This window comes from Felis catus, chromosome X, assembly GCF_018350175.1.
Source record: "Felis catus isolate Fca126 chromosome X, F.catus_Fca126_mat1.0, whole genome shotgun sequence".
In the NCBI taxonomy this organism is placed as follows: domain Eukaryota; kingdom Metazoa; phylum Chordata; class Mammalia; order Carnivora; family Felidae; genus Felis; species Felis catus.
This window is the reverse complement of record NC_058386.1, coordinates 114,104,607-114,122,323: the sequence shown is the minus strand read 5'-3', so window position 1 is coordinate 114,122,323 and position 17,717 is coordinate 114,104,607. Positions and strand designations below refer to the sequence as shown.

At 40.6% G+C, this 17,717-nt stretch overlaps 1 long non-coding RNA gene and 1 pseudogene across 2 annotated transcripts in view; one reads left to right on the top strand and one right to left on the bottom strand.

Annotated features, from left to right (window-relative positions):
* Positions 1-17,717, top strand: part of LOC123383359 — a 46,162-nt gene that overhangs the window by 16,168 nt on the left and 12,277 nt on the right. For both annotated transcript variants that reach the window (XR_006593015.1, XR_006593014.1), the window contains 2 exons: positions 568-685; positions 12,230-12,331. This is a non-coding gene — a long non-coding RNA (uncharacterized LOC123383359). The remainder of the gene's footprint in view (positions 1-567; positions 686-12,229; positions 12,332-17,717) is intronic.
* LOC123383358 lies at positions 15,381-16,053 on the bottom strand (annotated as a pseudogene).

Sequence of the window (17,717 nt, the reverse complement as noted above, 5' to 3'; positions counted from 1 at the left end):
TCTGACAGGCTACAGCAGCCCTCACATTTAGAAATTGGCTTGCCAGGATCTTAAAAAGGAGATCCCCCCCCCCTCTACTGGGCATCTTTTCTCTGCCACGTTTCATGCCAGTCACTTTTACGTAAACTCTTTGCCCTTCCCGGAAGCTCTGTGGCAAAGGTGTCATTATTATACCCATTTTAATAACGAGAAAACCACGGCTTAGACAAGTTCTTTTTCCGGGGCCGCAAGTTTGGTAAATGGCAGGGCCGGGGTTTAAAATGAACGTGTTTCCCTCAAGAGTCTGCTCTGTTTCCATTAAACCCACTGCCTCCCAAGGTCTTAGTGATTTGCATTCTTAATTGAAAATCAAAGAATGGAGGACTTGACCTCGGAGGATGTGGCAGAGATGCTTTGCCTCACCAACGTTCACGTTCTAGAACGTGGTTTAAGATAGTTCCCAGGCTTCCCTGCGATAAGATGTGGCCATGTGACTATTTTGCACAAAATATAGGTGGAAATGATGTGAACTTTGTCCAGACTTAGCCCTTAACAACTCATGTGATCCTCACTCCCTTTTTTATGTAGCAGACTGACGGGGAGAACTCCCGAAGAGTCCCGGAGCGGAGGTCCGGCATGACACTAGGGACCTGCTCAACCAAGAAGACTTGCATTGGATTGCGACATGGGCAACAACCCCATTTTGGTAAGCCACTGAAGTTTGAGTTCGAAAGGCGAGTTTTATGTGCCCTCGCTAATACGGAGGAAGACGGTAATTTCTGGGTGTCCGTAATACAGATGGAAAGGATGGAAGTATAACAAGCCAAGGAAAGTGGAGTCACTGAGGAGGAGAAATCTGATACATGCTAAGTGAATAACCACCTTTCTCCAGGTTCATGTATCCTTCCTTTTATTTCTCTCTTTTCTCCCTCCTCCAGAGGAATCCGTAGAACTTTGAACAAGAGCATTTCCTCCCTATGTACAGCTGATTGAAAGTGGTGGACACCAATGGGTCAATCGCTTCTATGTATCTGCAAGCTCACTGATCACCCCCAACTGTTGGGTCTCTCAAATTGGTGGAATACGGAGGAGATATTTTTGAGGAGGAATCTAATGTGCGGAAGGCACTACTGACCGGACAGGGGTCTTCCCTCCTCAGTACCAGTCTTAATGAGACTTTTCTGGAGTTCTACCTGTCCCTCCTAGTCCTTTAGCGGTGACTCTGACCCATGAGAGTCAACACAAGCAGAATCATTCCATTGAGCGAAGGGAGTTCTGCACAGTCGATACCAGAAACCCTAATGGAAACAGGACTTTGGGCAGGAATCCAAAAATCTTTATTTTTCACAGGGGACGGCAGAGATTTGTTGTAGCTCTCATCCACCTGTGGAGTCATTATGCTTAGATTCGGAGGAGGACAGGTAGACTGTCCAGATGGAGACCTGGAGACCTCGGGGTGGCTGGACATGATGTGTTCAGCGTCCTGTGGCTGGTCAGTGTCAGAGTGAGAACTAGATTAAGGCTGACTGCTTCCGGACCTTTCAACGCCAACTCGGGTTTAATCATTTCATAAAGATGAGAAGTAATCTTTATGTGATTAATCTTTTATAGTGTGCTGGGCCTGGGGGCATAGCTTCCCCCAAACTCAGGGGGGGTTGTAGAAATAGAGCTGAGTGAATAATCTCTTTGTGTATGTATTTACTTGAAAGTATCAGAATGTTGTGAGTGAAGTGTTTCTTTCTGAAATATTAATTTGGAGATTTGCCTGAAATCATGCCGTTTTTGCCTCGGCTGTGTTATGTAAAAAATTTGTTTCTTAATGAGTGACTAATGGCCACCGATCTATTTATCATGCTTCCGTCATTAAACATTTACAGACCGCTCACTGGGGAACTGTGCTAGGTGTTGCTTGGAGAAGTATGTGGATACATGGGCCAAAGGCAGTGCCTTGCTCTGGGATACAGGCCCTTGAGCTCTGGGGACCCATCTCTGTGTTCCTCCACAGGAGCCTTCCAGAAAGCCGAAGCAGCTAAGTTCTGCTGTCCCCCAGTCAGCATTTCTCTGTCCAGGATCCATCGTTTCAGCCTCATGGACTCATTCCTCCTCTTCTCCCTGCTACTGGGCCTCCTCTGCTTTAAATGGTCCATCTTGCTTTTTATTAAGCATTAAGCTTTTGAATTTTTCAAAAAACGTACATAGTCTTTGTGGAAGACATAGGACATATAGACAAGCAAATTGACAAGAAAAGTGCTAACTCCACCAACCATGGGAAATCACGGTTGACAGTTATTGAACACACTTTCAGTCTTTTTTTCCTATGCACATAGGGAGATACATGTATTTTTAATCTATACACATGGAATTATAGTTCATGTAGTATTCTATAACCTGCCTTTTGATCAACTGTGAAAGATTTTCCATGACCACAAATACATACTTCATTTTAATTGTGATTTTTAATGGCTGTGTAACATTTCACCGTAAAAGTGAATCTACTTAATCATGATGTTGAACATTAGATTATTTCCAGTTCTTCACTATAATGCGTATTTCTGTGCTCATCCATATATATATATATATATATATATATATACACATTTTTTTATGCCTCATTTTATTAATAATATATAATAAAAATATATATAAATATATATATACATTACATACAATATATTTTAAAATGTGATATATAATGATAATCTTCTAAAGTCCTAGAAGCTGAATTTCTGCATCAAGGGTTATATACTTTTTCAAGGTTCTTAATCCCTGTTTGGCATTTGATCCAGCCTCTCCTAAAAATATCGCCTTCCAGATTGCTCCATTTTTGGCTGCAGAAACCTCAGACCAAATGTTGCCCCACCAACCAAGACGTCAGTTCACACAGCCAGCTAACTATTGTCAGGGCTGAGGCTGAAACCTGCATTTCCTGACCCAGTTGACTTATAAACATTTGGGTTGCCACTGAGGTTTGACAAAGGCTGCTGCTAGCTCATTGTTTCTCACCATCAGTGATCTGGCTGATGCCTGGGAAGAGGAGAACCTGGTGTGAAACAGGGCTCTGGCTCATCTTAGCATTTTTATGCACGTCCAAATGGAAACCACATTACTAGAAATAGGAACATGTTTTATCGATTTTAAAAATGCATACCTGTCTCCATTCGAACTGCCCATTAAGGTGGGGAGAATGCCTTTAGAATGATTTGAAAAATGATATACAGATACATGTTCAACTGAGAGTGACAGAGGCAGCCTGGTCTGGTAGAGAACCGTAGACAGTGGCTCTAACTCTCACTTGGCCACGAAATCTCTATATGACCTTGACATGTCCTTTTACGAAGCTGGGACTCGGTGTCCCATTGTGCACGAAGAGGAGGTTGGACATTGCTCTCTAGGATTCCTGCCAGTTCTAATGACCTAGGATTAAAGATCAATAGGTTGAAGTTTACCCCTTTTTCTAGACTCTGAAATTTATAGAGAAGGGGGAGTTTGAGGAAGTCTAATAGTAGACCCTTGTTCCTGGGCTTGCAGAGAAGAAGTAGGATATTATCTGGTACCCTTGTCAAAAAACTTAAATCAGCTTGCTATGAATTTAAGGTGCCTTAAAACCTGAAATGGACTAATTTAATGTACCTTATATAAAAGCTAAGATACCATTTTTGTAAAGTGTTCTCTTAGGTACCATTAAAAAAATTTTTTTTAATGCTGAAAATTAAACTACGAAACAATGCTGTCTTACCCATCAAGTACGCATGCCAATGTCAATGATGTTAAGATTGAAAAAAATAAGTACACCTTAGAGTCATTGAGACTATTGATATATTTCATGATGAAAAGTTAAACTGCATTGACTTTGTAAGAAACACGATCTTGAGATTGTCTAGCCTTCACACTCTCAGCCCTCTCTATGTCGTACAGAAGGAGAGAGCCCAGAGAAGTAACGAGGGTAACCCAAAGTCACAGAGATGATATGGGACTAGACCCAAAAAGCATTAGAAAGGGCAAAGCACTTGCAGAATGGAGGAATGAGGACCTCCAAAATTATACTCCTCCATGAAAGCAGGGAAAACCAGAGGGAAAATTGTCAAAATGAACTTTTCTACAACTCTGGCAGTTCACCAAAGACTTGCAATAATCTATGGAACATTTTAATTGAGAAAAAAAAAAAACCCTCTCATGTATTAACTTCCTGTTTTTACATCCTCCTCTCCCCAACTCAATGGCAGCCTTGAAAAACAGTAGCTTAGCAGCTACTGGAAGGAGAACAACAGAGCATCAAACTGTGTAAGGCAAAAATAATAGAATTTCAAAGAAATAGATGAATCTGCTGTCATGGTTGAAGACTTCAATATCCCTCTATCAGAAAAGGATAGATTCAACAGGCAGAAAATCAGTAAGGACAGAGTTGAACTTAACATTGTCAATCAACTGGATATAATTGACATCTATGGACTATTTCACCCAATGACAGCAGAATACATATTCTTCTCAAGCTTGCATGGAACATTCAGCAAGTTAGACTACATTTTGGGCCATAAAACACACCTTCACAGATGTAAAAGAATACAACATCACACACTGTCTGCTCTCAGACAACAATGGAATTAATCTGGAACTCGCTAACAGAAAGATAACTGGAAAATCCCAAAATGCATGAAGATTAAACAACACACTCTAAATAATGCATGGGTCAGAAAAGAAATTTCAGGAGAAACTTAAAAATATCCTGAATTCAATGAAAATGGAAACACAACTAATGAAAATTTGTCAGATGCAGCAAATCAGTGCTTACAGGAAAACTGATAGCATTGAATGTATATATTAGAAAAGAAGAAAGATCTAAAATCAATTATTTAAGTTTCCACTTTAAGAAACTAGGGGGGAAAAAAGTAAATTAAATCCAAAGTACTCAGAACAAGAGAAGTATGAGAATTAGAGCAAAAGTGCATGGAATTTAAAACAGGAAATTAATACAGAGAGCGAGACCAAAAGCTGGCTCTTTGAAAAGATCCGTAAAATCAGTAAGTCTCTAGGCAGACTAAATAAGAAAACTAGTGGACGCAAATACTGCTATCAGAAATGAAAGATAAGACATCACTATACATCCTGTGGGCATTAAAATGATGAAGGAAGAGAAGTCACAAGGATAATTAGAAAATACTTTGAAGTGAATGCAAATGAAAAGACATTATATGAAAACTTAATAGATGCAGTGAAAGCAGTGCTCAGAGGGAAATTCATAGCTGTAAACTCCTACAAACAAGAAGAAAGACTTTAAATCAATAACCTGTGTTTATACCTTAAAGAGCTAGGAAAATAAGAGCAAACTAAACCCCACAGCAGAAGGAAGGAAATAATAGAATCTAGAGCAGAAATTAAAGGATAGAATTAAAGAAAAGAAAAACAATAGAATCAACAGAACCAAAAGTTGGCTCTTCAAAAAAGAATCAACAAAGGTGGCAAACCTCTAGCTAGAGAAGATTCAAATTACTAAAGTCAGACATGAGATTGAGGACATTACTACCGACTTACAGAAATAAAAATATTTTAAGACTATACTATGAACAGTTGCATGCCAACAAACTAGATATCCTACATGAAATGGATAAATTTCCAGAAACATTCAAAGTAGCAAACCTGAGTCAAGAACAAACAGAAAAATCTGGGGTGCCTGGGTGGCTTAGTCAGTTAAGCATCTGACTCTTGATTTCGGCTCAGGTCATGATCTCGTGGTTCGTGGATTCAAGCTCTGCGTCGGACTCTGCACTGACAGCACAGAGCCTGCTTGGGATTCTCTCTCTTTCCCTCTCTCTCTTCACCCCTCTCCCTACTCATGCTGTCTCTCTCTCTCTCTCAAAATAAAGAAATAAACTTAGAAAAAAGAACAAATAGAAAACCCTAAGTAGATCCATAACTGAAGTTGAATTGGTAATTAAAAACCTCCCATCAAAGAAAAGCCCAGGACCAGATGGCTTCACCGATGAATTTACAGAATTATCACCAATCCTCAAACTCTTCTAAAACATGACAGGAGTGAATACTTCGTAACTCATTCTTTGAATCCAGCATTACCCTATCAAAACCAGACAAAGACATCTCAAGCAAGGAAAACTACAGATCAGTATCCATCACGAATATAGATGTGAATATTCTCAACAAAACGTTAGCAAACGAAATCCAATAGTATATTAAAAAGATTATAAACCATAAACAATTGAGATTTGTCTAAGGAGTACAAGGGGTTAAATATTTTAAAACAGCCAATGTATTTAAGTCTGCTAGGGCTACCATAATAGAATATCACAGACTGGATGGCCTTAACAACAGAAATTTATTTTCTCACACTTATGGAGACTGAAAGTTCAAGATGAAGGTGCCACCAGGAGAATGGGCAGTGGGGAAAGGTGGTCTTTTAACAAGTGGTCCTGGCCACTTGATACATTGATACCCTCATGTAAAAGAACGAACTTTGACTCTTACCTTACGTCATCTAAAAAATTAGCTCAAAGCGGATTAAAGACCTGATAGCTAAAATTATAAGATTCTCAGAACAAAATAGAAGAAGAGCTTCATGAAAATGGATTTGGCAATGATTTCTTATATATGACATCCAAAGCACGGGCGACAAAAGAAAAAATAAATTGGACGTCATCAACATTAAAACCTTTTGTGCAACAAAGAAATGCTATGAATAGAGTAAAAACGCAACCCACAAAATGGGGAGAAATATTTGCAAATCGTAGATGTTAACAGCCGCATATATGAAAAAACCTACAACTCAACAACAGCAAAACAACTTTATTAAAAATTGTCAAAGGACTTGAATATACAGTTCTCCAAAGAAAATATAAAAATGGGCAACAAGCATATAAAAGACACTCAGCATCACTATTATTAGGGTATAAAAATCACAGCCACAGTGAGACACCACTTCATACCCATTAGGTAAACTATTGTTAAAATAACAAGGGTTGGGGCGCCTGGGTGGCTCAGTCGGTTGAGCATCCGACTTCGGCTCAGGTCACGATCTCGCGGTCTGTGAGTTCGAGCCCCGCGTCGGGCTCTGGGCTGATGGCTCAGAGCCTGGAGCCTACTTCCGATTCTGTGTCTCCCTCTCTCTCTGCCCCTCCCCCGTTCATGCTCTCTCTCTCTCTGTCTCAAAAATAAATAAATGTTAAAAAAAATTTTTAAAATAACAAGGGTTGGCGAATTTGTGGAGAAATTGGAACTTTTGTGCACTCCTGATGGGAATGTGGAATGGTGCAAAGCGTATGGAGAATAGTTTGATGGTTTCTGAAAAGAACTTCAAAATACAATCACCATGTGATATAGCAATTCCACCTCTGGGTGTGTGGCCAAATAAATTGAAAGCAGGGACTTGAACGGATATCTGTACACCCAGTTTATAGTGATATTATTCACAATAGCCAAAAGATGGACTTAATCCAAATATCCTCAAGGGGTGAAGGCAGAAACAAATGTGGTCTACCCCTACAATAGAATGTTATTCAGCTTTAAAAAGGAAGGAAATTCTGACACCTGCTACAACCTTGAAGCTATTATGCTAAGTGAAGTAAGCCAGTTCTAAAAGGGCAACGCTGTGCGAGCCCATGTACCTTATACAAGGTACCTAGAGTAGGCAAGTTCATAGAGACTGAAATTAGAAGGTGGTTGTTGGAGGTCGGCAGGGGGGATGGGGAGTGGGAAATGGAGAGTTGTTTCATGAGTACAGGGTTTCAGCTTTGGAATGATGAGAAAGTTCTGGAGATGGGTAGTGGTGATGGTTGCACAACAATGTGCACATGCTCGATTCCACTGAATTGTACACTTAAAAATAGTTAAAATGGTAAACTTTATGTTATGCATATTTTACCCCAATAATAAAGAGAATGGCATTCATTATTCTTAAGAAATACACATTGTAATATTTGGAGTGGTATGGCACAGTGTTTCCACCTTACAGTGGTTCAGAAAAAGAAATTATATGCTCATGCATGCACGCACGCATGTGTGTATACACCGATATATAGCTGACCCTTGAACAACATGGGTTTGAATTGCTCAGGTCCACGTATACACGAATATTTTCAATAAATACAGTATAGTACTATACAAGTATTTTCTCTTCCTTATGATTTTCTTAATAGCATTTTCTTTTCCCTGGCTTACTTTTATAAGTAAGCTTACTCTTATAAGAATAGAGTACATGTAATAGATAGAACATGCAGAATAAGTGTTAATCAACTGTTATGTTATTGGCGAAGCTTCCAGTGAATAGTAGGCTATTAGTAGTTAACTTTTGGCGAAGTCAAAAGTTATATGCAAATTTTTTACTGCGTGGGGGTGGGTGCCCTTAACCCCTGCATTGTTCCAGGGTCAACTGGATACATACATATATATATATATATATATATATATATATATATGGAGAGAGAGCAAGAATGAGAATGAATGAAGTCATGATGAACCACATGAGAAAAATGTAAACAGTTGGTGAATCTAGGTAAAGGTATACAGAAATTCCTTGTGTTATTCTTGCAAATTTTTGTAAGTTAGAACGCATATCAAAATGGAACAAATTAGATAAATAATAATCTGTATGAAGCAGTTAGCGTGGTGCTCTGCCAAGGTTAACCTTACTCCCCCTTCTTTCTTCTTTTACCTGAAAAGAAAAAGAGAAAAGAGAATTTTTTTTCCAAATCATTTAGTCTTTCTTCTTACTCTGCTGCTGGTGCACGGGCTGCCTCCAGGGTTGTTATTGTGAGAGTTTCTGGCTTTTAAGGGCAGACTGACAGAATGGCTGTCCCAGGATACACTCAGCCCGGTCAGGGTCATTTCTCAGGAAAGCAGCTTTCTGGAATGGAATCAGGAGTACCAGGGACACATTTTGGCCGCTCTTTCTTATGCCTCCTTTGAACTGCTATCGGGAGCCATGGCAGTTAGAGAATCTCTCCCTCTAAGAAAGTCTGTTGAAATGATCAGAATCGAAACACCAGGGATGCCTGCTATGCTTTATACGGAGCAGCTGAAGGAAAAGGTGGTAAAGAGAAGAAACGTAAAGCATGCCCTTGCCTTCAAGGAGTTTATAATCTAGTTGGAGAGACTATGCTAACAGGTGCTGTGCTCAGTGCTGCAGGGGAAGCAGAAATAGACCTCACTGTTCCGGGAGGGCTTGCTGGACCAAAGAGGACACTGAGAACTTCTAAAAGAGATCAAGGTCACAGTGGAGTCTTTCTTGAAAGTACTAGATGGAGTTCTGCCTGCTACCAGACCGTGAGGCATTTCACAGCGGGGACAAGAGTGTGAGTGGGGGTGTACATTAGCGTTTCTCAACCTGTGCTATGCACGGGAGGTCCCTGGGCATCTTGTTAAAATGCAGATTCTGATGTGGTAGGTCTGGGGTGGGGCTGGAGATTATGCATTCTTAACAAGCTCTCAGACAACGCTGATGTTGCTGGTCTGTGCAGAAGCAAGACTCTAAAGGAACGATCGTCCACCCTGGTTGTCAGTTAAACCATTCGGCAGTTTTGGGGGGACACCGCTGTAATGGAAACCCATGTAGCCATAGTTCGTTGGTAGTAGAGTCTTGAGTAAAACTGAGTGCATACTTGTGTAAAATTTCGAGCACTGAATGTTCACTGTGTGCCAGGAACAATGCTAAATCCTTACGTTGGTTAGCCCTTTTTAATCCTTGCAAAACTCCTGTGAGTAAGGCACTTGTCTTTTGGTCTTGATGGCTTAAAAGCAAGGGACATTTATTCTCCACAGTTCTAGAGTCTGGAAAGTCCAAGATCAAGGTACTGGCAGATTGAGTGTCTGGTGAGGACATACTTTCTGGTTCATAGACGGCTGGCTTCTTGCTGTGTCCTCATGGGGTGGAAGGGGCTAGGGAGCTCTGTGGGGCCTCCTTTATAAGGGCACTGATCCCAGTCGAAAAGACTCTCCTCTTATAACCTAATCACCTCCCAAAGATCCCACCTCTTAATACCATCACGTTAGGGATGAGGTTTCGACATACGAATTTGAGGAAGACACGAACATTCAGTCTACAGTTGAGGGACTTAGCACAGAGGTGAAGTCGTTTGTCTATGTTTATACATCTAGAAAGTGGCAGAGGCAGGAATTGTACCCAGATATCCGTGCTCTTTAACCAGTGTACTTTCTTAAGCCATATGAGTGTCCCCCCAGAGCTCTCCAATGCCAAAATCTAGGTATCATTCATTTAATCTTCTCTACCCCCAGTATCTAAAATGGTGTCAAAGTGTCTTTTAGAAGATGCCAAAATGGAAGGAGCATGTTTTGAGTCAATGCTTACTCCATGCTAGGCTTGACCAGGACCCACTAAATCCTTTCATTTAATTTAACTCTCACAGCAATCTTTTCAGAGAGGTGTTATAACCCCCGGTTTATATGCGGTGAAACCAAGACTTGCGTCGATTAAGCAATACGTTTAAGATCATTAAGCTAGCACATAGCAGGAGAACCAGAATTTGAACTCGTGTTATCGGAGACTTCGGTCTGTACTTTTTCTCCTCCAACAGGTTGCTCTTGCAATGATCTTCAGAGCCTTGGTGTTGTACTACTCAATGAACACTGTTTGACTTTGGGCGTCAGCCGTGTGTGCTCAAGCTTAGTATTTACTGTTTATGTCATGGCCTTCAGGCTAAGGAGTTTCAGAGTCCTACCACTCCCTGTCCAATCCCCATCAGTTCATAGGCTAGATATCCTCATGATCAAACTTTGGCTATAATCCTGTTCTCAGGGATCCCTCTACACGGTGCATTTTTGGAGTGTGTGGATGCGGGTACGGTGATAGAGTGCTGGTGGAGGCTAGTTAAACAGACATCCATGTAAGCCATATCTGGGGCTTTCAAGTTTGACAAACCCCCGTCTTCTTGTACATGTTCTTCAGTGGATTTTAAATGGCTATTTTAAAAAGAACATCTTGAACTTCACAGTGAAATCTGAGAAATCAAAGCAACTAAATGCCACAATGGAAACAGATGTGCTAGACATTGGGTGGGTCTTGTACCATGACTCGAACAAAATGTTCTCATTAGGTGCTTTCAACCGTTGTCGAGTTAGAATGACTTATGTTACATGAAATTACTTAACATTCACAGAAAAGTAGAGACAGTACTAGAAGAAACACACCTATATACTCACATCCCAAATTAATAAATGTTGACATTTTTTGCTCTAGGGTTTTTTTTCATTTTTTAATAAAAAAAATTATGTCACAGGAACTTCCGGGTTTTGTTTTTTAAGTAGGTTCCATGCCCAGCGTGGAGCCCAACGTGAGATCAAGACCTGAACCAAGGCAGAGAGTTGGACCCTTAACTGACTGAGCCACCCAGGCACCCCGAGGAATTTCCAGTTTTAAGACGGTGTAATAAAGCAGTGATTTTTGAATTTGGGTGAATATACCCCTGGGAATACATAGGCACTCTGTACCATTTCCATATCCTCTCCATATGTATTCTCTCCTGAAATTGATCTGCCTGAGAAGAGATGTCAGGAGGACTTAATAGAACTTGCCTACTGATAGATCATTAAATATAATTTTTGATGCAATATAACTAAGTGATTTGGGCATATAATTCAGAAAGACTTTAGGGAATTGACTGACTTTGCTATACCAAACTCCTTCTAGTTGTTTATGGAGCAAAGCTTCTTAGCCCTTATATATACAAAAATGCAACAGAAGGATAGAACTGATGCTGTCATGTGTCTCATTCTGCCAGAAAGTAGTATTAATTCAGGGCGCCTGGGTGGCTCAGTGGGTTAAGCGACTGACTTCGGCTCAGGTCATGATCTTACAGTTTGTGAGTTCCAGCCCGGTGTCAGGCTCTGTGCTGACAGCTCAGGGCCTGGAGCCTGTTTCAGATTCTGTGTTTCCCTCTCTGCCCCTCCCCTACTCATGCTCTGTCTCTCTCTCTCTCTCTCTCTCAAAAATAAACATTAAAAGAAAATTTTTAAAGTAGTATTAATTCAGAGATGTGTAAATTAATCAAGAGCCTATCCTGATCCAATGCATCAAGAGATGAATTTGCAATAAAGTTTTATTTTAGGTTTAATAATTTTTATCAAAACATTTAATATTAATATTGTCTTAAACAAAATATAATGCTGGTAATTATAATTATAAATCAATCCAGAAGAAAAAAAAATAACACATAGAGACCGGTGTTTATAGAACATTTAAAAAAAATTAATTTCAATGTATGTTTTGTTTTCTGTGACTTATTTATAGATACTCAGGCACCAGCATATATTATGATAAAAATCTGGGCAACAGAATGGATATATGACGTCAAGGAAGAACAGGAACTATGTATATTTAAAGTAGATAATGGTGAGTAGTAAATAATGGTTTCATAGTTTTATTAACAATATGTGGGAAATTGTATTCCTCGTACCTACTTACACATAAGACAAAGAAAAAGTCATTTTTGAAATGTGCAAAGAGGTGCGTTGTTCTTAGAAATTCTCTTGGGGAATGAGAATAAAAACACTTGGAAAACCACTGCGATAAAGACTTCACCTCCTCTCATAAATAATCTCAAATCAACCAGGTGGAAAAGAAAACATGCAATCTGCTTATTTTGAACTTAGATTTGTTTGACTACTAATTCAGTTTCTCTAGTGCTTTAGTCTGTATATTCTGGATCAATTTAAGCAGATTCTTACAAACACGATCAATCTGTCTGATTTTCAAATTTATCGGCATCCATTGTTCATGGTGTCCCTTTATTATCTTTACATTTCTACAGTATCTTATTAACGCCCTCTTTTTCATTTCTGTTACTTATTTGTCTTTTCAGATAACCAACTCAGGATGTTGATCATTTCTATTGTTTTTAGTAATATTTCATTTTGAATTTTATTTTTATCACCCCCTTCTTTTTTTGCTTTGTGTTTCTTGTTATTTTTTCTTACCTCTTGATTCGACCTTTTATCTCATTAATTTCAGTTTTTTCCATTCCCTAACTGTGTACTTAAAACTATAAAATTTTCCTTCAGATTATCTCAGCCCATCCAGGAATCGCCTTTTAGGGAGAGCTTTATAGTACAGAGATCACACTTATTTTTAAAGATGAGGAGCTCCACTGAAACTGAGAAAGGGGAATTGGATTGCCATCACAAGCAGCACATGGTTCTGCACATGGAGAATTAGGCAGCTTTGTGACCCAGGACAATGTGTTTATGATCACCTATTCCAGTAGCAGTAAGAACAGATAAGAATTCTTGATCTTTTCTGTGTCAGTGTAACTGCACTAATGTGACTTCGCTCCTTAGTGAGTTACAGGTAGAGACCACACCATGTGGAGATGTCACACAAAGGAAAACTACTTTTGCTGCAAACAAGGAGTTCGGGGGTGGGGGGGTGGGAATAGTTCACAAACCATGACTCCCCCGTGCAAGAGTGAGTGAGTCCCTTTTATTTCAGGTTAGGATGAATTCTCAGAAAGCGGAGTCATCATCTGTAGGGGTGGGTATCATGGTTGTATGTTATGTTAATGAGGTTTGTGTTTCTCCTTGGGCGGATATTTCAACATAATAATGAGGTAGAGGCAACGCTGGTCCATCTGCGCAGGTGTGAGTAGGTGGTTAGAGCTCAAACGAATCCAGGGCCCAGGGAGTGCTTTGTGTTGTTTGCCTCTAAAACAAGGTTAGCTTTCCAGTGAAGAAGGAGTTCAGTGGGGGGGAGGGGGAGTCTTGCTGGTGACAGTTTTAACCTCATTAACCCTACACAGGAGGCCCAGTTTCAGTCCTGCAAAAACAACCCAAGACGGTGCATTAAGTCAGTCTTTACTTTTGAAACAGCACTGGGAGTTTCCCCCTTGATTTATTGTCTCTGATTTGGTTAGGCTGTTTCCTGGCCTGGTAGAGACAATTAGGTTTTGTATTCCCTTTGTTCCCTTAAAATCCTTAACTACTAAGGTTTTTGCATTTCTTCTAACACCTCCTAGGGAAGTTCTGCAAAGAGTGTGCTAGGGCGAATAGAGCCAGTGAGGCACAGATCACAGAAAATAGGGGCGGGGGTGGGGTGGGGTGGGGTAGGGAGCTAAGATGGCTTCTCTTTGTTTTCTAGAAGCTGTGTCTGTCTCCTCTTTCTTTCTCTGGGGACCCCTCACTCTTTCTGCCTACTCTAAGACCTTAATATGCAATGGCTCATTGAATTCTCACAATAATTCCATGATGTAGGCCTCTTGTGCCTTCAGTGGTCCCCAGTTTAGAGATGGGGAAACTGAAGCTTTGGATGTTTAAACGATCCACCCCTGATCAGGTAGCTGATAAGTACTATTCCATGATTCAAACCCTGGAAATGTGATTCTTGATCTGAATTTTTACTGATAGGGAAAGATCTGTTATAAGATGGCCGACAGGACTGACAGGGAAATTCCAGTCCCAGACCGAAGACTCCCCTTCCGGGTTCTTCTTCCTACCCGGCTTGCCTCCAGCCAAATTACTACTAATGCGGAATGCGGAAGCGGCAGACTAGAAGTTGTTCCCTCTGCTTATGCTGGGGGCTCAGACCTCTGGAGAGTGATCTCCTCTGAGCCCGCCGGTGTGAAATCAACCTCCTGCCTTCCAAGATCTCTGAGTGTCACTTGGTTCTTCCACCGGGTGATCCAGACCAGGTTCCATAACATTCCCACTGTGTTACGCTGCTTACGAAATGGAGATGCTCATGCTTATTCCATATGGTTATTGGAAGATTACATTAATCCAGGTAATGCTATTGTTATGCCCAGAATTCATGATCCCCAAAGACCACTAGGGAGCCGAGTCCGATGCAAAAGCAAAGAGCCTTTATTCGAGCTAGCTCGAGCTCAATCCCCTACCTGCACCGACGCAGCGGTGAGATACCAGGGAAAGGGAGAGAGTTTCAAAAGGACAAAGGTTTTATTGGGGCCTGGGGGCAGTTGGTGAGGTAATGGCTATGGCCTCAGCCGATTGGCTGGGGAGGGGTCCTGGGGAAGGGTCCGGCAGGTTAGGGAGGGTTTACTCGAGGGGAGGAGGTGTGGTCAAGGTGAAGGACACAGAACAAGATGGAGTCGGCTGGCGTAGGCCCGCCCTTTCACTATGATTTAGCAATTAGCACAGGTATATGAAATTCAGTACTCAGTAGGTCAGTGTTGGTATATTTTACTAGTCACGTAGCTGTCATTAGATCCATTAGGGTCTTTTTTTTTTTTTAATAGCACAACTTACATTTTACATGGACAAAAAATCAGTATTGTTTACAGTATCTTAAGATAAATTGCCTTTGAATGGGAGCTTCCTTTCTAGTACTTTGAGGTCTACAAGACATATCTAGAAAATTTACTATTGTGGAAAATGAAGACCGCTTAAATCGAATTGGGGGGAGGGGGAGGGGCTGTAGTTTTTCTTTTTCATTAATTGCTGTAACACTGTCCTGGCGGTGGGGGGGCAGCTGAGGGAGTTTCATGGTTTCTTTTGACATCATTAGGCGCCAGAGCTCTTACAGGATGACTTTGATGCTATGTGAATTCTGTCATTTTGCTAGCACTGATATGACTCTTAGGTCCACCACTCCATTAGAACTGTTAACTCCATATTAATTTTTTTTTTAATTTTTTTTTCAACGTTTATTTATTTTTGGGACAGAGAGAGACAGAGCATGAACGGGGGAGGGGCAGAGAGAGAGGGAGACACAGAATCGGAAACAGGCTCCAGGCCCTGAGCCATCAGTCCAGAGCCTGACGCGGGGCTCCAACTCACGGACCGCAAGATCGTGACCTGGCTGAAGCCGGACGCTTAACCGACTGCGCCACCCAGGCGCCCCTTAATTTTTGTTACAAATCTTACAAAGCGGGGGGGGGGGGGGGGGAAGGTTGCTGCTGGGTATTTCGGTCCACATTCTATTTTAAGGCTGTATATTTGGTTTTCATAGATTATCCTTGGAGGCCCAATTATCATCCCTGTCCATCTTGTAAGTGTCAGGTCTTCATCACCTTCTAGACCCTACTCCTTTCTGGCTTTCTTCCCATTCTTCGACAGTCAAAAATTGCGAGGGACCTTTACTCCCGAGCCCATGGTGGCTGCCATCTTGCGTTGCTGTTGTTTTCCATTAGGGTCTTTTTTTTTTTTTTTCAACGTTTTATTTTATTTTTGGGACAGAGAGAGACAGAGCATGAACGGGGGAGGGGCAGAGAGAGAGGGAGACACAGAATCGGAAACAGGCTCCAGGCTCCGAGCCATCAGCCCAGAGCCCGACGCAGGGCTCGAACTCACGAACCGCGAGATCGTGACCTGGCTGAAGTCGGACGCTTAACTGACTGCGCCACCCAGGCGCCCCACCATTAGGGTCTTTTAATCCAACGTTCATTTCTTCTGTATCCTGAACCTACTCTATTCCAAACCACCAGTTTATTCACCAAAATAGAGAATATTTGTTGAATACCAGGCACTATTCTAAGCACTTTACATGTAGTGACTTCATTAATCTTCATATCATCCCTCTGAGGAAGGTACTGGCATTGTCCCGATTTTACAAGGGAGGAAATACAGGCCAAGAGAGAGACGAAGTAACTTCCCCAAGATCCCTGGTCAGTAAGCCAGGATTTAGAATCGAAGCACCCTGTTCTCTGAAGTGCCATATGCTGTATGTTGTAGATGCGTCACAGTTAAGTCAGTTCCCAGTGTTTTTACTCAATTCCATAATCATATGCTAGAATTCATATTATGGGCCAGAGTTCTTCTTCAAATCCAGTGACTGACCAGTGGGTGCTGACCTGCAAAAAAATATATATCAGGCAGAAGACTTTGTTGACAATTCAGGATCTGATTTCTGCTGAGGAACATTTTAACATAATCATTCAAGATGTAAAATAGTGATTTTTTTTCCAATACAGACAGTACGAGTAAAACAGAAATTATTTGCCTCAGCAGTATCTGAATTAAATATACACGTGATGTGAATACTTACATGATATTTTTGAATGCAAATAGAAATGTGATCATTTAAACTATTGTTTGATGAAAACTAATCTTGGAATTAGCGAAGTGTCACGTCACGCCCAATGCAACAGGTCTAAAATAAAGGAAACTCAAAAATGCAAAATGGTATACGAATGTCAAAATATCAGCATATCTCAAAAATATCAGTGTCTCTCAAAGTATCTTAAGGAAATAGGAAATGCCATTGAAATTCCAGAATGTTGAAAATATGAAGGTCAAATTGAACTATCCAAATCGCAATATGGTAAGGTTAAGGTTGAGGCCACATTTACCTAGAGAGCTACTCCAATGAAGATGGTAAGGGTGAAGAGAAATTCAGAAAGATTTTACATGCATATCGCCCCCTAACATTCCTTCTTAACCATACAAGAGTGCCAACGGAGACCAAATTTAATGGCTGAAAATATTTATTATTTTTTATTACATTAGCTATGTCTACAAGTGAAGAGGAGCAGATAAGTAGATATAAAAATTTAAACAGTCTGTCACTCAGAGGTATTTGTTCTTTAAATCTTGCTGTGTGTTGCAGTTCATTCTTCTGCACACATGGGTGTAGTTTGAAACAAAATATTACTGCGGATGCTAGTTTAAACTTTTAAAACACATAAATACTTAAAAACACATTTTGATAAATAGTAATCGGCAATATCTTTTTAAGTGATTGAAAGCATTCCTCTGTTTGAAAGAACCATACATTATTCATCCAGTCGTCTATTATTGGCGTTCTATCTAGCTTGTGGTGTATATCTATT